This window comes from Ixodes scapularis, unplaced genomic scaffold (genome assembly GCF_016920785.2).
Source record: "Ixodes scapularis isolate PalLabHiFi unplaced genomic scaffold, ASM1692078v2 PGA_scaffold10__122_contigs__length_95168666, whole genome shotgun sequence".
NCBI lineage: Eukaryota > Metazoa > Arthropoda > Arachnida > Ixodida > Ixodidae > Ixodes > Ixodes scapularis.
The window spans coordinates 11,805,734-11,821,180 of NW_024609836.1; the positions used below are offsets into that span (position 1 = coordinate 11,805,734).

Genomic DNA, 15,447 nt, shown 5'->3' on the forward strand with positions numbered 1-15,447 from the left:
CTGGCACCGGCACGCCGACCATGTCAGGCCTCGCCTCGGGACCTGGCTTCCACCCTCGGTCGTCGCTTCTGAGGACCAGCCTGCAGGGGGCCCAACAGCACCAGTCGTGGCCAGAGGAGCGCCACCCACCCCGGAGGCGACAAGCATCGCCACTCCCGTGGCACCAGTGCCACTCCCAAATCCGGTCCCTGCAGCTCCACCGGGTGGAGCGCGACCGGGACAGGCAGCGCCCGGCGTTGCCACACCTGGCCCGTCGACACCAGTGCCCAGGCGCAGTGCACGGCAGCGGAGGCCACCTGACCGCTACTCGCCGGGGTGACCTTCATCGTCGACAGGCCGGGACTTCGCATGACCAGACACCGAGATGGTGTCGGCCGTGCGCGTTGTGTTTAGTTTTGTTTTATAACAAACAAACTGGGGGGGAGGAGTGTGACAAGTTAGTGGCACCCCCCTCCAGTCCGCCCGTCTGCGGCCGCCTGGCTCGGCGGGCAACATTGTTCATCTCCCAATAAACGCCGTAGAGCGCACGCCGCTCCGGCCAGACATCGTCCACCCTCAACCAGGCTGCGTGTCGTCTCTTCTCGGCGGGTGCTTCGGCCCCCTTCGTCCACGTTCCAGAAAGATCGTGACAGGAAGTCATGAAATGTGCCTTTCATTCTTCGAAACAAATTTTGTTGATTGAATTATTCCAGTTTATATCTCAACTTCTTTACGAAAAATATAGAAAGCTTTGTAATGCTTGGCAGATTTTAGTGACAAGTACATATCAATAATATATGAAATATGTAAGCAATGATTATGATATTCATTGGATATTATTGAATCATTGGATAATATCAAATGATTTAGAACAGAAATTACCTAAATCATTGGACATTTTTTCTTATATCTGGTGGCAGGTTAAGGACCCATTCGATGCTATATCTATAGCGTGTGGTTGTTGCCCTCCACCTCATCAAGTGTCGCAAAAAGCTTCAGAGGCAGAAATCTGCACTCTTAACTGTTACCACAGCTCTGAAATACTTCATATTTTGATACTAATACCGTATACTCTATCCTAAACACCCCCTTTTTTTCACACCCGCGATGTTCAAAGGGGGGGGTGCTTGGAATCTCGAAAATACGGTAGTTACCTTGAGAGAAAGTCATCCGTGAAATTTTCCTTTAACGATATCTGCACAAATGGCACTAGACTTCGTTGCTACGAGTGATCCCGACCAATTGAGTGCTGACCAAGCTCCTGTGCTCCCTCCAGACACTTGCATGGCATTGAATTGAATCCAATGGCTCGTGTCGGCTGCAACCTTGCCGTAAGGGTGATATGGAGCATCATGCCTAGCATTAAATGCCGAGGTAGAGATTATTTCATATTCAGCAGTTTCCTTCACCTTGCAGAATATAATGATTATATAGAGGTCTATTGCTACAGTAAATACTGATATGGGCCTCCAGCACGTTGCACAATAAAGGCTGCACTACACTGCAGCTATTTAGGAATTGCCCCGGTAGTGCAACAAAATCCAGAGATGTCCTTAGGTGGCATGCAACAAGCAATGGCATGACCAAAATGTCGTAGGTGACATGCTGTCATGCGAGCTTATGCCTAATGAAGTACAGGCAGTGGTGGGTTTCATTCAGACAGAAAAAATTGCTTGGACCACATAGCTAGTACATTCTTCGTTTGAGATAACTGAAATGAGCCTGCACAGAATGATCGTTTACTTGGAGGCTTTATTAAGGAACGCCATCATGGCAGCCGCAAGGTCTTGTTGAGACTTCGCCATTTCTCTCTGTGCTTTCACAGCATCCTGCTGGGTCTTCAGTGCCTCTCGCTGGACAGCCAGCTCCTGCTCCCTGAGCTCAAACTCTGTTCCGCGCTGCTTCGTAACTTGCCAGCAGTTGAGCTTGGCGATCCATAATGACTTGGAATGCAGCAGTGCTGGGGCCGTGCCTCTTCCTCTTGGGCCCTCTCGGCTGGGCCTCGTCCGTCGCCTCACTGCTGCTCCCGCTACTTCTTCTTGAAGCCGTGGCGGAATCGAAGCCAGCACTGGTGCTGGCATCTGCGCTTTCGTCCTCGACATCCGCAGCACGCTCCCAGTGAACATCTTCCTCGGGGGTGTTGCCTTGTGTCTCCGAAAGGAGCTGTAAAGGATGTCACAAGACAAGCTTTCCATATAGAAGAACATGAACTTGCAAGTGGCCAAGTATTGCCCGCAGCCACCCTGCAAGGTGTTTCTCGAGACGAGAGTCAAATTGTATCTGAAAAGCATGCAGCGTATACAAATGGCCACTTCCAGAAAAAACAATTTCGGTGTAATGTGTTCATTATTTACAGTCGAGTAATGACTTGAATTTGTAAATTTAATAGTATGCTTTTAACAAGAAACTTCATCAGCATCATCGGAAATCACTTAATTTATTTTAGAAATGTATAAAGCACATAGAGGGCTTTACGGTGTCCTGAACAAAAAGCTAGATTTTGATCATTTTCTAGGTTTCGGTTTTCTGTCTGGGCACTTTTTTGTGCCAGCGGTTCTGCCTTCCAGCGAGAGGACAGTTCAATTCTCACGCTGTTACACATGAATTAATGCACACAAAAGCAGATACCAGCACAACCAATGCGAAAAAGTGTGATAGTTGAAGAGCAGTTAAATACGTCGAAAAGCTGGCACCCCTCGGTAGAGCCGCTCTCAAAAGAAGCATGCGCCATTCAGAAAACTGTAGTTTAAGCCATGATGTCCATGACGCCAGGAAAGCAGTGAAAGCGATAAGCTGGTAGAGCGATACAAACCCTTTCAGGTCCATTTGTTGCCGAGTTCTTAAGAGTCTCGCTGACTAAAACTCCATTTCATTGCTAGCAACGTACTGGTATATACACAAAGTACAGTCACAGTCTTTGCATTCCCCCAGTCTGCAAAGGCTTTCAGAAAAGCTTCACAGCTCTGCCACCATTTTAAACTATTGAGTCAATAATTGACACCACCACCAGCATCAACAGCAACACACATGAGACGGCTGACGTGCATGAGACACTTCTGTTGAGACGCAGCTGCGTGAATAACCTCTGGCAAAGTCCAATTAAGGAGCATTTAGCATGAATGGAAGACCAATGATATCCGATACCACAGCAACCTATTTATTGAAACACTTTATTTCTAAATACATGAGTAATATATCCTTTGCCGGATGGTTTTTGCTTACATACAAAAACATGCCACCTCGCTTCAGAGTGGAGCAGAATTGCTGCTTGGACTTCACCTGACTACACGCCTGGATTTCTTAAGGCCCTCTGCGGAGCTAAATGTCCAGGGGGCACGGTACAGGCAGCTGTTATCCAGAGGTCATCGAGCATGTCAGTTTGCTTTTGGTGAGCGTGTATGTCAAGAACTTCCACTCAGGAGACCGTTAGCTGAAAAGAGTCATCCTGTCTCGTGCAGGGCCTTTGTCCTACCAATTGTGAATGAAAAGTGTCTGGTGGTACATTCAATTGGCAACAGCACCTAGACCACCTGAGGCCATGCGGGTCTACCGTTCCTGGCATGGAAGACATCAATCTGGTGCTTCCGTGCTTTGGAGCGTCCAATTGAGTGCCGGAGCCGAGGAGTGAGCCAGAGACAGTAGAAAGATACGTGAGGGTCAGTGCTCCTGGCTGGGAATCACAGGCAACACCGGCCTGAGCGACAGTACCTGAGCGACCACCTGGACGTTCAACAGGTTCGAGGTGGTGCGGGGCTATGGAAGATGGCCATCGTTCCCAGACTTGCGTTTGCAAATGGCGTACTCGTCTTCTCATCGCAAACGAGAGAGTTCCTGGAGAGAATACAGAGGGATGCGGGAAGAATGGCCTTGGCAGTCTCAAGAACAGCACCCAACGAGGGTGTCCAGGGGGACCTGGGCTGGTCGTCCTTCGAGGCCAGAGAAGCCAGCGCCAAGGGACTGTACGAGAGGAGAGTGTGCAGACTCCCGGATAAGAATTTTGCCCACCGCACCCTGCGCTACTTGATATACCAGGAAAGAGGCACCAAATGGATGCACCGCCTCCGAAGGCTGCGGGACCACTATGGTTTTGAACCGATCTGGCTGGAGTCTGCGGGCGAGAACCGGGAGGGCCCAGCGGCAATCAGAAAGGGCATCCGAGCGGTGGAGACGGAGAGATGGAGAGCGGGTGCGGCGGCGAAGCCAACCCTCGCAATGTACTACGCGGAGAAGGAGGCCATAGGGAAAGAGCCCTGGTACGACAACTCGACAGGCAGTGGACTCCTCGCAGAGGCCCGCATGGGTACATTACGGACCCGGGTCCCCGCAGGGGGCACCTGTGAAAGCAGGTGTTTGGAGAGTGGCGTCTCCACGGACCCCGAGCTCCGCAGGGGGCGCCTGCACCTTAGGTGCTAGGTGCTTGGTGAGTAGCGTCACTACGGACCCCAGCCACATTGGCAACATCACAGACCTTGAGTAAAAAGTGGCTAAGACCCACCCACGTCTGGCTGTGCGTGGCGAACCCGTGTCCGGGGAAAAGGGCATCCTGGTGGTTGAGCTGAACCCGGGGTAGGTTTGGACCCTTCGGGGCCCCCCGGGTGAGGCAACACACCACTTTGGCCCCCGCTTCTCGTAGACGGGTGTCCTGGCTTGGCCCGACCAGGATGATGCAGTCAGTCGCCATTTCTTCTACTATCCCCTCTCTTCTTTCTCTTTCCTCTTCTCGCCTTTTTTCCATTTCAACCTCTTTGGCGGCAAGGGCTAACCTTGGGTGGCTATAGATCCCTGTCTAGCACCACACTGGGTTATAGTGCCTGGGCAGCGCTGATAGTGTAATGTCGTCAGCCAAGCCACTCTTGCTATGGCGCATTACCTATCCCCGTGTTGGGCTCCGTGGTGGGTGGCGCACCCGGGGCACCGAAGATCCTCCCATTATTATGGGTTCCAAGCGAAACTTTCTTGATCGGCCTCTGAAAAGAGGCCGCACCGAAGCTCTACTCCTTGAAAAAACACCATCTACGCCTGAAAAATTTTCAAAATTCCTGGTAATGCATTCGGAGACTGAAAAACCTCTTACCAAACTGTCCCCATTCCTCGTCGCGAAGGTGATAGAGGGAGTGGTTGGAAAAGACTTTCATGCCAAGAAAATGTCATCTGGCGACCTCCTCATCCAGATTAACACCAAACGACAAAGTGACGCCCTCTTAGCGCTAAACTCCATCTCAGACTATAGGGTCACTGTCACAGCACACCGCACCCTTAACACCGTTCAAGGCGTCATCTCTGAGGATGACCTCCTTGATACGCCGGAGAAAGAAGTCGTTGAGGGGCTGGCCACGCAGGGTGTGACGGCTGCACGGCGGATCACCCTGCGTCGGGACGGTGTAGAATTGAAAACAAAACACATTGTTTTAACTTTTGAATCAACCTCTCTCCCCGAAGTTGTTAGAGCCGGCTACCTCCAGTGCCGCGTCCGCCCATATGTGCCAAATCCGCTGCGCTGCTTTAAGTGCCAGCGGTTCGGGCATGGGTCGCGGAGCTGCCGGGGGACCAACAAGTGTGCCAAGTGCTCTAGTAAAGAGCACGTTGCTGAAGCATGTGAGAGTGAACCTCTGTGTTCAAACTGTGAAGGCCACCACCCTGCCTATTCCAGATCCTGCCCTGTCTGGAAACAAGAAAAAGAAATTCTTGCACTAAAAATTAAAGAAAATATAAGCTACATTGATGCAAAGAAGCGCTTTGCATTTATCTCTAAAGGGTCTTATGCCCAGGCCGTGCACAGGGGTCCGGCACGGTCAATGGTGTCGACGGGAACGCAGACGTCTTCGGACGACCTGCGTCTCCCGTTAGGTCCCCTTTCCTCGGGAGCAGTGCCAGTTGCACTGCCTCCAAACCGCAAGGTGGATGCTCCCTCATCAGCGTCCACCTCGGGAGCGGTGCCCATGGCACCGCCTCCAAACCGCAAGGTGGATGCTGCTGCGTCAGCATCCACCTCAGGGCAGGGTATGACCTCCCCTGCCCCACCTGCTGCTTCGGTCCCTCGGGGCCGGGGCCTCCAATCCCGGAACTCTGGTCCTCAGAGGAAGCCTGGGGAGCCCCCCAAGCAGTCGACCTCTGCAGGTCAACCTGAGGCCATTGCCTCCCCAACAGAGGAGCCAATGGATGAGAGCGGACCCAGATCTGACGAGGACGCCCTCCTCTCGGGATCTGAGTCTTCCTCTTCCGCCCCCAGTGGTCCCACTGGGAAACGGAAGGAAGCTACGAAGAAGAAAAATGCCCCGCGTATTAAGATAGATTTTAAGACCTGAAGATCCCTTTTGATCGGTATATTCTCATTTTTTTCTCTTTCGAGTTTTTTAACTTTTTAATACCTGCTCTACTGTTTTTTAAATAATGAGTTTTATGCAGTGGAACTGCAGAGGTCTTTTTAGTAATTTAGATGATGTGAAGCCCTTGTTGCAGAGGCATGAACCCTCTGCATTTTGCCTGCAAGAGACTTACCTCAAACCACCCAACAACAACTTTCTTAGATCATATCAAGTTTACAGGAAGGACCGTGTGACTACTTCTAGCGCTGCCGGTGGGGTTGCTATTGTCGTAGACAATGGCACTCCTGCCTATGAGGTCCCCCTAGACACGCCTCTGGAGGCCGTTGCGGTGAGGTTGCTACAGCAGCGCCTTATTACAATTTGCTCCATTTACATCCCCCCTTCATTTGCCCTGGAACTCGCCCAACTTGAAACTTTAATCGATCAGCTCCCTGAACCTTTTATTTTAATGGGCGACTTTAATGCACACAACCCCCTCTGGGGCAGTGTCCGAACTGACACTCGAGGTGCCGTTGTGGCGCGGTTTTTATCTCTCAGAGAAGTATGTGTATTAAATACAGGCGAGCCAACATATTTCAGTTCTGCTAATCACTCCTTTTCTTGCATTGACCTCACAATTTGTTCCGCTGCACTTTTTACAGATTTTATTTGGAATATATTGGATAACCCTTATGGAAGTGACCATTTTCCGGTATATCTTACTCCCTTAGAAGTCCTGCCCAGGCTGCCTTGTCGTTCCCCCTGTTGGAAGATCTCTTTAGCAGATTGGAACCTTTTTCAGTCAAATATCCCTTCTTCCCTGGATCTTTCGCAAGCGGCCTCCGTGGACGAAAAAAATGCTCTCATAACAACAGCAATTGTTGAGGCAGCCCATCTGTCCATCCCACAGACATCCGGCAAGCTGCCGAGACGTCCTAAACCGTGGTGGGATAATGAGTGTAAAGAATCTCGAAACCGCCAAAACTGTTCTTGGGCAAAATTTAGGAGGTATCCCACTTCCATAAACCTCCTGGCATTTAAGCAATTACGTGCAAAAGCCCGCTATATTAGGAAACGGGCGAAAAGGAGATCCTTTTGCTCATATGCATCTTCCATTAATAGTTTCACACCAGCGAAGATTGTCTGGGACAGAGTAGGTAGAATGGATGGTGACTACCATCCTTTCTCAATCCCCTTGCTGTTAGACGAGAAGGGAGAAGCATTTTCATCATTATATGAACAAGCCAATGCACTGGGTAGACACTTTGCACAAGTCTCTAGTTCTGAAAACTACACTGCAGAGTTTCTGCAGTTTAAGTCCAAGCGCGAGAGAATTCCAATTCGTAGGTCAGAAGATTGCACTGAAAAATATAATTGTCCTTTCTCCCTCGTCGAGCTTCGTCGAGCCCTTGCTGCTGCAAAGCCTACATCCCCTGGGCTTGATGCAATTCACCCTAGCATGCTTTCTCATCTACCTGAAACATTTCTAGTCATTCTCCTCCAGTTTTTTAACATCATCTGGGCGAAAGGAAAGTTTCCCAGCACCTGGAAACAGGCTATTGTCATCCCCATCTTAAAACAAGGAAAGGACAGAAGTAAAGCCACGAGCTACAGGCCAATTGCCCTTACTAGCTGTTTGGGGAAAACTTTTGAGCGGCTGGTTAACAACAGGCTAATCTACATACTAGAAGAAAAGAACCTACTAAGCAATTTCCAGTGTGGTTTTCGCACTTCCAGGTCTACTGTTGACCACCTTGTACGTCTTGAGACGGCGGTCCGCGAGGCTTTCATAAATAGGCAATTTTGTCTGTCTGTATTTTTCGACCTTGAAAAAGCTTACGACACCGCCTGGCGATACGGCATACTCCAGGACCTTATGTCGATGAACATAAAAGGGAGAATGTTCAACTGCATTGCTGACTTTTTGCAGGATCGTAGCTTTCAGGTACGCCTGGGAGCTGCAATCTCCGACCCTTTCCCCCAGGAGAATGGCGTGCCGCAGGGCTGTGTCTTAAGCGTCACTTTGTTTATTATAAAGATAAATTCTCTATCTCAAGTAATTCCGCCCACAATCACTCATTCTCTTTACGTCGACGATATTCAGATTTGTTTTTCTTCATGTAACTTAGCCATCTGTGAGCGACAAGTTCAACTTACGGTAAACAGGATGAGTAAGTGGGCTGACCAGAATGGCTTCCGGTTTTCTGCCGAGAAGACTGTGGCTGTTTGCTTTTCTCGAAAACGAGGAATGTCTCCGGAGCCATCATTGTATATTAAAGGTACACCCATTCCGGTTAAATCGGAGCATAAGTTTTTAGGCCTAATATTCGATAGTAAATTAACTTTTGGCTCACATATAAAGGAACTAAAATTAAAATGTCAGCGAAAGTCGAATCTTCTTAAGGTCCTTGCACACCGTTCATGGGGTTCTGACCGTGTCTGCCTTTTGCGAATCTACAGGGCCTGTGTTCGCTCAGTTTTGGATTATGGAAGTATTGTCTATGGTTCTGCCAAACCCTCTACACTTAAAATGTTAGACCCAATTCATCACCAGGGAATCAGACTGGCAACCGGAGCCTTTCGAACATCTCCCGTGCCCAGCTTGTATGCCGAGTCAAATGAGTGGTCGCTTGACAAACGTAGATTTTATCTTAGCATGCAGTACTATTTAAGACTCCGTACTCTTCCACAGCACCCAAATTTTTCTTTGATTGAAAGCATAAAATATGAGCAGGCCTTTCAAAACAAACCATCCGTAACACGTCCCTTTGCACTTCGTGTGAAGGATGCTGCAGCGACTTATAGTTTTGACATATCTTGTTCTGTCATGGAAGCTGAACAGAGACTTGCTCCTTGGGATGACCTAACTATAACATGCGACCTCTCTTTGACAAAATACAATAAGAAAGTGTCCGCCGCTAGTGTTATAAAACAAGAATTTTTTGAGATTGCTAGTCGTTACGAGACGGACAAAAGTTTTTTTACTGATGGGACGAAAGGTGCCGGGTATGCTGGCTGCGCTGCGGTTGGGCAGTCCTACCAACGTGTTATTCGAATTAATGAAAATGCATCTGTGTTTACAGCTGAGCTTCATGGACTCTTAGTGATTGTAGATGAAATAATCAAACAAAAATACAGATTATCTGTGATATTTACAGACTCGCTCAGTTCCCTTCTTGCCCTTAACTCTGCAAGATCCTGGAAGCATCCCCTTGTTTGTCTGCTTCGTGTTAAATTAATGAATGCTATAAAGCAAAACATCACTATTCACTTTTGCTGGGTTCCTAGCCATATAGGAATACACGGCAATGAGGAAGCCGACCGAGCTGCAGGTGCATGTGTAAACAGGTCCATTGAAATTGACACCCTCCCAGTGACAGACTATAGAACCACACTACAAAATACAATCAAAAATTCTTGGCAAGTAGAGTGGGACTCTGACCCTCACAATAAGCTATATAAAGTTAAACCTGTTTTGAGTGAATGGCGCAGCGCCAGACATCGAGAAAGGTTCTATGAGGTCATCTTATGTCGACTGAGGATAGGCCACACACACCTGACTCACAGCTACCTTCTAAGAAACGACGACCCACCGATGTGTGACTACTGCTCAGAAACTTTAAGTGTACTTCACATCCTTTTAGTATGCCCACAATTTAATAACGAACGCCGCTCTTGCTTTTCAATCTTTTTCAGAAAACAAATCCCTTTCCACTTGGCACTTTTGCTTGGAGACGAGCCTGTTACTCCATACAGTCAAGTTTTTAACTTTTTAGAAAAGTTTAATATTTTACATCGACTTTAAACTACAGTTTTCTTTAATTGATATGTGATATTTTGATCCGCTGCAATAATAAACATTTAGCCTTGTGATATTTCCTTACCTTGTGTTTGGCGCACTATGGCCTATGTTGCTGCTGCGCCAGAAAACTCCAAATTCATTCATTCATTACGGACCCGGGTGCGGAGGGCCAGGTTCACCGAGGGACAGGAGAGAACGTGCATACTCTGCAGGCAAACCGACGAGACGACGGAGCACCTGGTGCTGCAGTGCCCACACATTGTACCGGTCCCTAGTACAACGGTGCTACCAGCAACACTGGCTTTCCGAATCAGTGCAGAAAAGGGGAGGAAGAGCAATCGATCGGCGGTAGACGTGAAAAAGAGGCGGCTGGAAGTCTGGTGGAGGCCCTAGGGAGACACATCGGCGGAGGGAGTGCAACCGATCAGCGGAACACCAAGCGGAAGCGGAAGTCGCGACTGACTAGGCTAGATCCAGTATCCGTTACTGTTGATCACCCGATACAAAGGGAAGAGCCGCAGACTCCAATCCAATCCAATCCAATCCCAGAGAGGATTCGGGGCACTCTGAACTGGTGCCATGATTTTGTAATGCACTTTTTATCTAGCGTAGAGGAGTGTGTTTTATGTGGTGTTAAATTTTCCTGCTAAATTCGGCAAGAAATTATTCCGAATAGGGTGGCGTCAGGTGCGACGTTAAAAGGGTAAAATTTTCCCACTAAACGTGGCGGGAAATTCTTCTGCTAAATCAAGCATGAATATTTCCCGCCAAACGTAGCGGGAAAATGTTACCCTCGTGATGTCACATGTGACGTCATGTGTGACATTATTGTGGGAAACGTCCCATAATGTAACGTGCGGTTACGGCGACAGCGACGCCGCTCAACCCGGAAACAGGCGCCCAAGAGCTGCACTCTAAAACAATGTATTAATAATGGTTGGCTCTACTAGCATGTTTTGCCCACACACCAGACGAGAAGTGCACGTGAAGCACCACTGCTGCGGCGTGACGTAAAAGAGTTGGTGTATACGGAGCGCCCACCAACTATGTCCATCTAGGGCTGGCACAATGGTACGGTTCACCAAGAAATGCACACAGGCTCCACTCTCTATAAGGACAGAACATGTAGACAAGAAAAAGCCACGATTAAAAACTGAAAGATGGATACCTCCGAAACTGCAGGTGTTACTCTCTCCGAGCAGTCGCTCTCCTCCACCAGGCTGCTGTCATTCACGGGCAGCGACCCCAGGATCCGATGTACTTCCCAGTAAAAGGGCCAGGTGATACCACCAGACCCAGTGGTGGTGCAGGTCCTCTGGTGTTTTCTAGGGAATTAAATTGCAGTGAGTGGCAGGTTTCCGGTGAAAATCTTCAACATATGTGAAACTACCCGTATAGCTGAAATAAGCGTAAGAGCAATGTCGGAATGGGGATGCGCACATATTATGCTAGTTGTTCTATTCCCCTTACAGATGAGGCCGATAATATGAAACCTGTTGCTGCCGCATCACGTAGCACTGTGCACTTGGAGCCCGATGGAGTTGCAAACATTGATGACGTGATAACGCTATCATCATCATTAATTTTTTTTTCTCGATTTATTGAGACACACAGTTACGCGCTATAAATGTGTTTGTTATACATTTAAATGACTTTGAGAATACAAACTCATCGTGAAATTCTCGCGTCCCTGATTAGCTGCTGCCGATTCAAAAAGTTGCTCGCTTGTTTCGAGCCGAACAACCGGTCTCGATCCCAGCATTTTGTGTCGATCTAAGGAAAACCCCGCTAGCAACCCCAAAATTGCTGAGAAAGTTGCCCCGTCCGAAGTGGGCCTCACGAAACGTAGCCGGAAAGTCAGCCTACGTACGGGACTTCCCACTATTTCGAGGTACGCAATGCAGTTGTGGCGAGTAGCCGAGCATCGCCCTGGTCGCCGCTCCTGCCAGTTGCATTGTGTGCGTCCTCGCACTGCTAGAGTCTGAGAACGGCAGGACGCTTCTTTCGAATGCCCTGGCTTCAACACGCGCCCGCTCCGCGTGTTGAAGCCAAGGCCCTTCGCCGCGCCTTGGCTGGGTGTGCATGCCCGGGGACCACAGACTCACGAGAAGCCAAAACGCTATCGAAGGTACCGAGTGCGCGGGGGAGGCAGTCTGGCAGAACAAGGCTCCTCTCTGTTTATTATCAGTCACTACAGAAGGCTACGTTCAACTTACCGGTACGTGTTCGACAGGTTCTCTATCTTGTGATGCTCCTGGTCGACGGTCTTCTTAAAGCCCGCCTCGGCCAGTTTCGCCGCCATGTCGGCGTAAACACCAAAGTTCCTCTTTGCTCTTCGGAGGTCCTCCAGGCGATCCTCCCATATCGCCAACAACACCCATGTTTCGTGGACGCCCCACTGGACGCGAGGCTGCCCCTTGCTCCCGCTTGCCTCCGCGCCGGCCGACATCGTTCACGTCAATGTTATTACAAAATGCGAAATATATACAGAAAATACACTCGATTGAATATATATACACAACACAGAAAATAACACGCTATTAAATGATGAAATAAAAGTAAACGAAAAAGAGAGATAAGTATAAAAGAAGATTAATAACAGGGATGAACGAAAGTGAGCAGCGAACGAGCAGCCGAACGAGCGGACAAAGAAGCAAACGGACAGCGGATTAGGCCCCCTGGACAATAAGCCAGAACGCGAGTATATTAAACATTTTAAGTTTAAAATATGCACAAAATTTTCATCTCATTGTTATTTGTTTTAAAAATAATGAAGATGGAGCTCGTTTTTGGAAATAATTACGTTTTATTTCAAATAATATATCAGTTGATGTTTATTACAATTGCAGTCGCAAAGTCGGGCATCTCGGGCGTCTCGCGCAAAACACTATTTTTCTTGTGTTGTCTGCTGGGACAACAGAATATAACAGAAAACCGGGATAGAGAGTTGCGCACAATAATTTTTTTAAGTATGTTAGGCTTATGACGAAACTAAATGTTTGTGGCTAAACGTCGGGCGAAAAGTATTAGCCAATGCAAGGTCGTTGAAAGCCGATCCGTATTCCGAGCCTCCTGAGCTAGCGTGCAGCTGACCCAGCTGACAGCTTCTCGCTATCGATTGTTTCGGTGATTTCGCTCATGCTTGCTTGCTGTGGCTGTCCTTCACGTTAGAGCTTCGTTTGCCATGTTCACTTCTACGTTTGCGAGGGATCCTGAATGCCGTATTGCGCTTCCGCCGTTGCTATCATGGTGGTATGTGTCGATCTTCGTTCGAGCGTCTCCGGCTTTTGAGAAGGCTGCCATCTTCGTCGTAGACTAATTTCTCTAGCTTCGCCGCGGTATGACTTCTATCGAACAGGTGAGTGCTGTTGCTACAGAAACTAGTGGCTCACATGACGTCCAAGCATACTCAGCAAATGAACGTTGGTTTGAGGACAGACTGCCGTACCTACAAACATACTGCGTCTACAAGCGGCCGTTTGAATGATGCCGGCGACGTCATCGGGGACCTTGTGAATGTGTGTCCGCCGCACGTAGTGTGCTTGGTTGGCCAAGTGACTCGTCTGCACTTAACCATCCCAGTGAAAAAGTGAGTCGGCGCTGCAAAGCCATACTCCACCTGCTCTGGTTGTCCCTCACGCTCGATCTTCGTTTGCCATGGAACCCTCGCAAGTTCCGCCCCTAGAAGAGAAACGCACGACGCCGCTCCGTTCATATACCTCCCGGAAGCCCCGCCTCCCGAGGAGGAGGCCCCGTTACCTCAGAACGGAAGCCCCGCCCCCCGAGGAGGAGGCCCCGCCTCCTCAGGAGGCTCCGCCTTATTACAGGCCAGCGACATCAATACCTTCACTTCTACCTCTGCGAGGGATCCTGAATGCCGTATTGCGTTTCCGCCGTCACTATCACGGCGGTTTGGGTTGATCTTGGTTCTAGCGTCTCCGGCTGTTGAGAAGGCCATCCGTCATCTTCGTAGACGCATTGCGCGAGCTTCGGTTTGAAGACAGGCTACTGTACCTACTAACGTACTACGTCTTCAAGCAGGCGTTTGGTTGATGCCGGCGACGTGATCAGGTACCTTGTGAATCTGTGTCGGCGTTACATAGAGTGCTTGGTTGGCCAGGTGACTGGTGTGCACCTAACCACCCCAGTGAGAAAGCGAGTCGGCGCTGCAAAGCCGTACTCCACTGCGGAGGACAGAACTATCGCCAACTTGCTCGTCGTGGGGCAAACCACTGCCAAGTGATCGCATCCCTCCGACGCGACTGGCCGAAGGTCGTGAGCGCCACCGAGACCGCTGAACGGTTAAACTCACACGGGATAACCGAACTACCCCAGGACTCCCTCAGGTCATAGAGAATCGCTGTACGAATGCCACCTGTGACATAAAGTTTCAGCACCAGCGGCTACCAAAGCACAATAAAAATAGTAAGTACCGTTTTTGCAAAAAAAAAAGGCAAACGTTTACTGTAACGAAATACGATTTATTAAAAAAAAAAAGAAATAGATGTTTGAACTAGTAGAATTAATATCCCTACATGGTCTTTCTAGCTCTTAGAAAATTCAGGCGATCTTGTTTCAAACTCACAAATTTAAAAAGAAAACAAATCACTTGTCTTCCTTTTATTCGTTAGCTCGCTTTAATTTGAATAAAACAACTGGATTGATCATCTTCCTAATTGTACATCCTTGATAAGGTGAAAATGACTAAATAACTGTTTCTAAATATGAGACAAGAGTGCCAGCTTCTAGCACTGTAAATACTACGTTTAGAAGCTATAGAATGTTCGCCATTCTGTGGAGTTTCAAAGAAATGGTCCAAGCTAGCTGTGCGGTGAAATTTTGACTGCTCTGCTTCCCCATTGAATCTCCAATTTTGAAAATAATATGTCTAAGGTGCAAGATATTTTATGCCTTGAGGACTGATGCATCTGTTGCAATGTTTCTATCCAACTACAGTGATTCCTCCGGCTCTCCTAGACCACTGCTACCAGTTCCAGTATCTTAATGTTGAAATGCTGAGGCAGTGTCGTGACCATGTTCCAGAGGTGGGCACTGGCTAGCACTTGGGAAGCAGTGACGCTCCAGGCACATATGGCCACAGTCAATGGGACCGCCTTGTCCCTACAGATCCTGTGTAACCACGTGTTCCTGACGACATCCAACATGCTCGAACCTTTCCCAACCCAGGACATCATCTTGCAGGGAACTGCACGTCGATCAGTCAATTCCGTACATGTGGCGACCCTCCCAGACTTCTCAGCATCACCCCCAACTTCTTGTAGTGATGGATAAATTTCACCCTACTACTGGCTTGGAGACTTGGAGTGGACATAAGGGCTATGGTTTCATTTACTTCATGCG

At 48.8% G+C, this 15,447-nt stretch overlaps 1 pseudogene; it reads right to left on the reverse strand.

The window, feature by feature from the left end:
* Positions 1-1,718: 1,718 nt before the first annotated feature.
* On the reverse strand, positions 1,719-15,122 carry LOC120836589 (annotated as a pseudogene).
* Between the last annotated feature and the right edge of the window lie 325 nt (positions 15,123-15,447).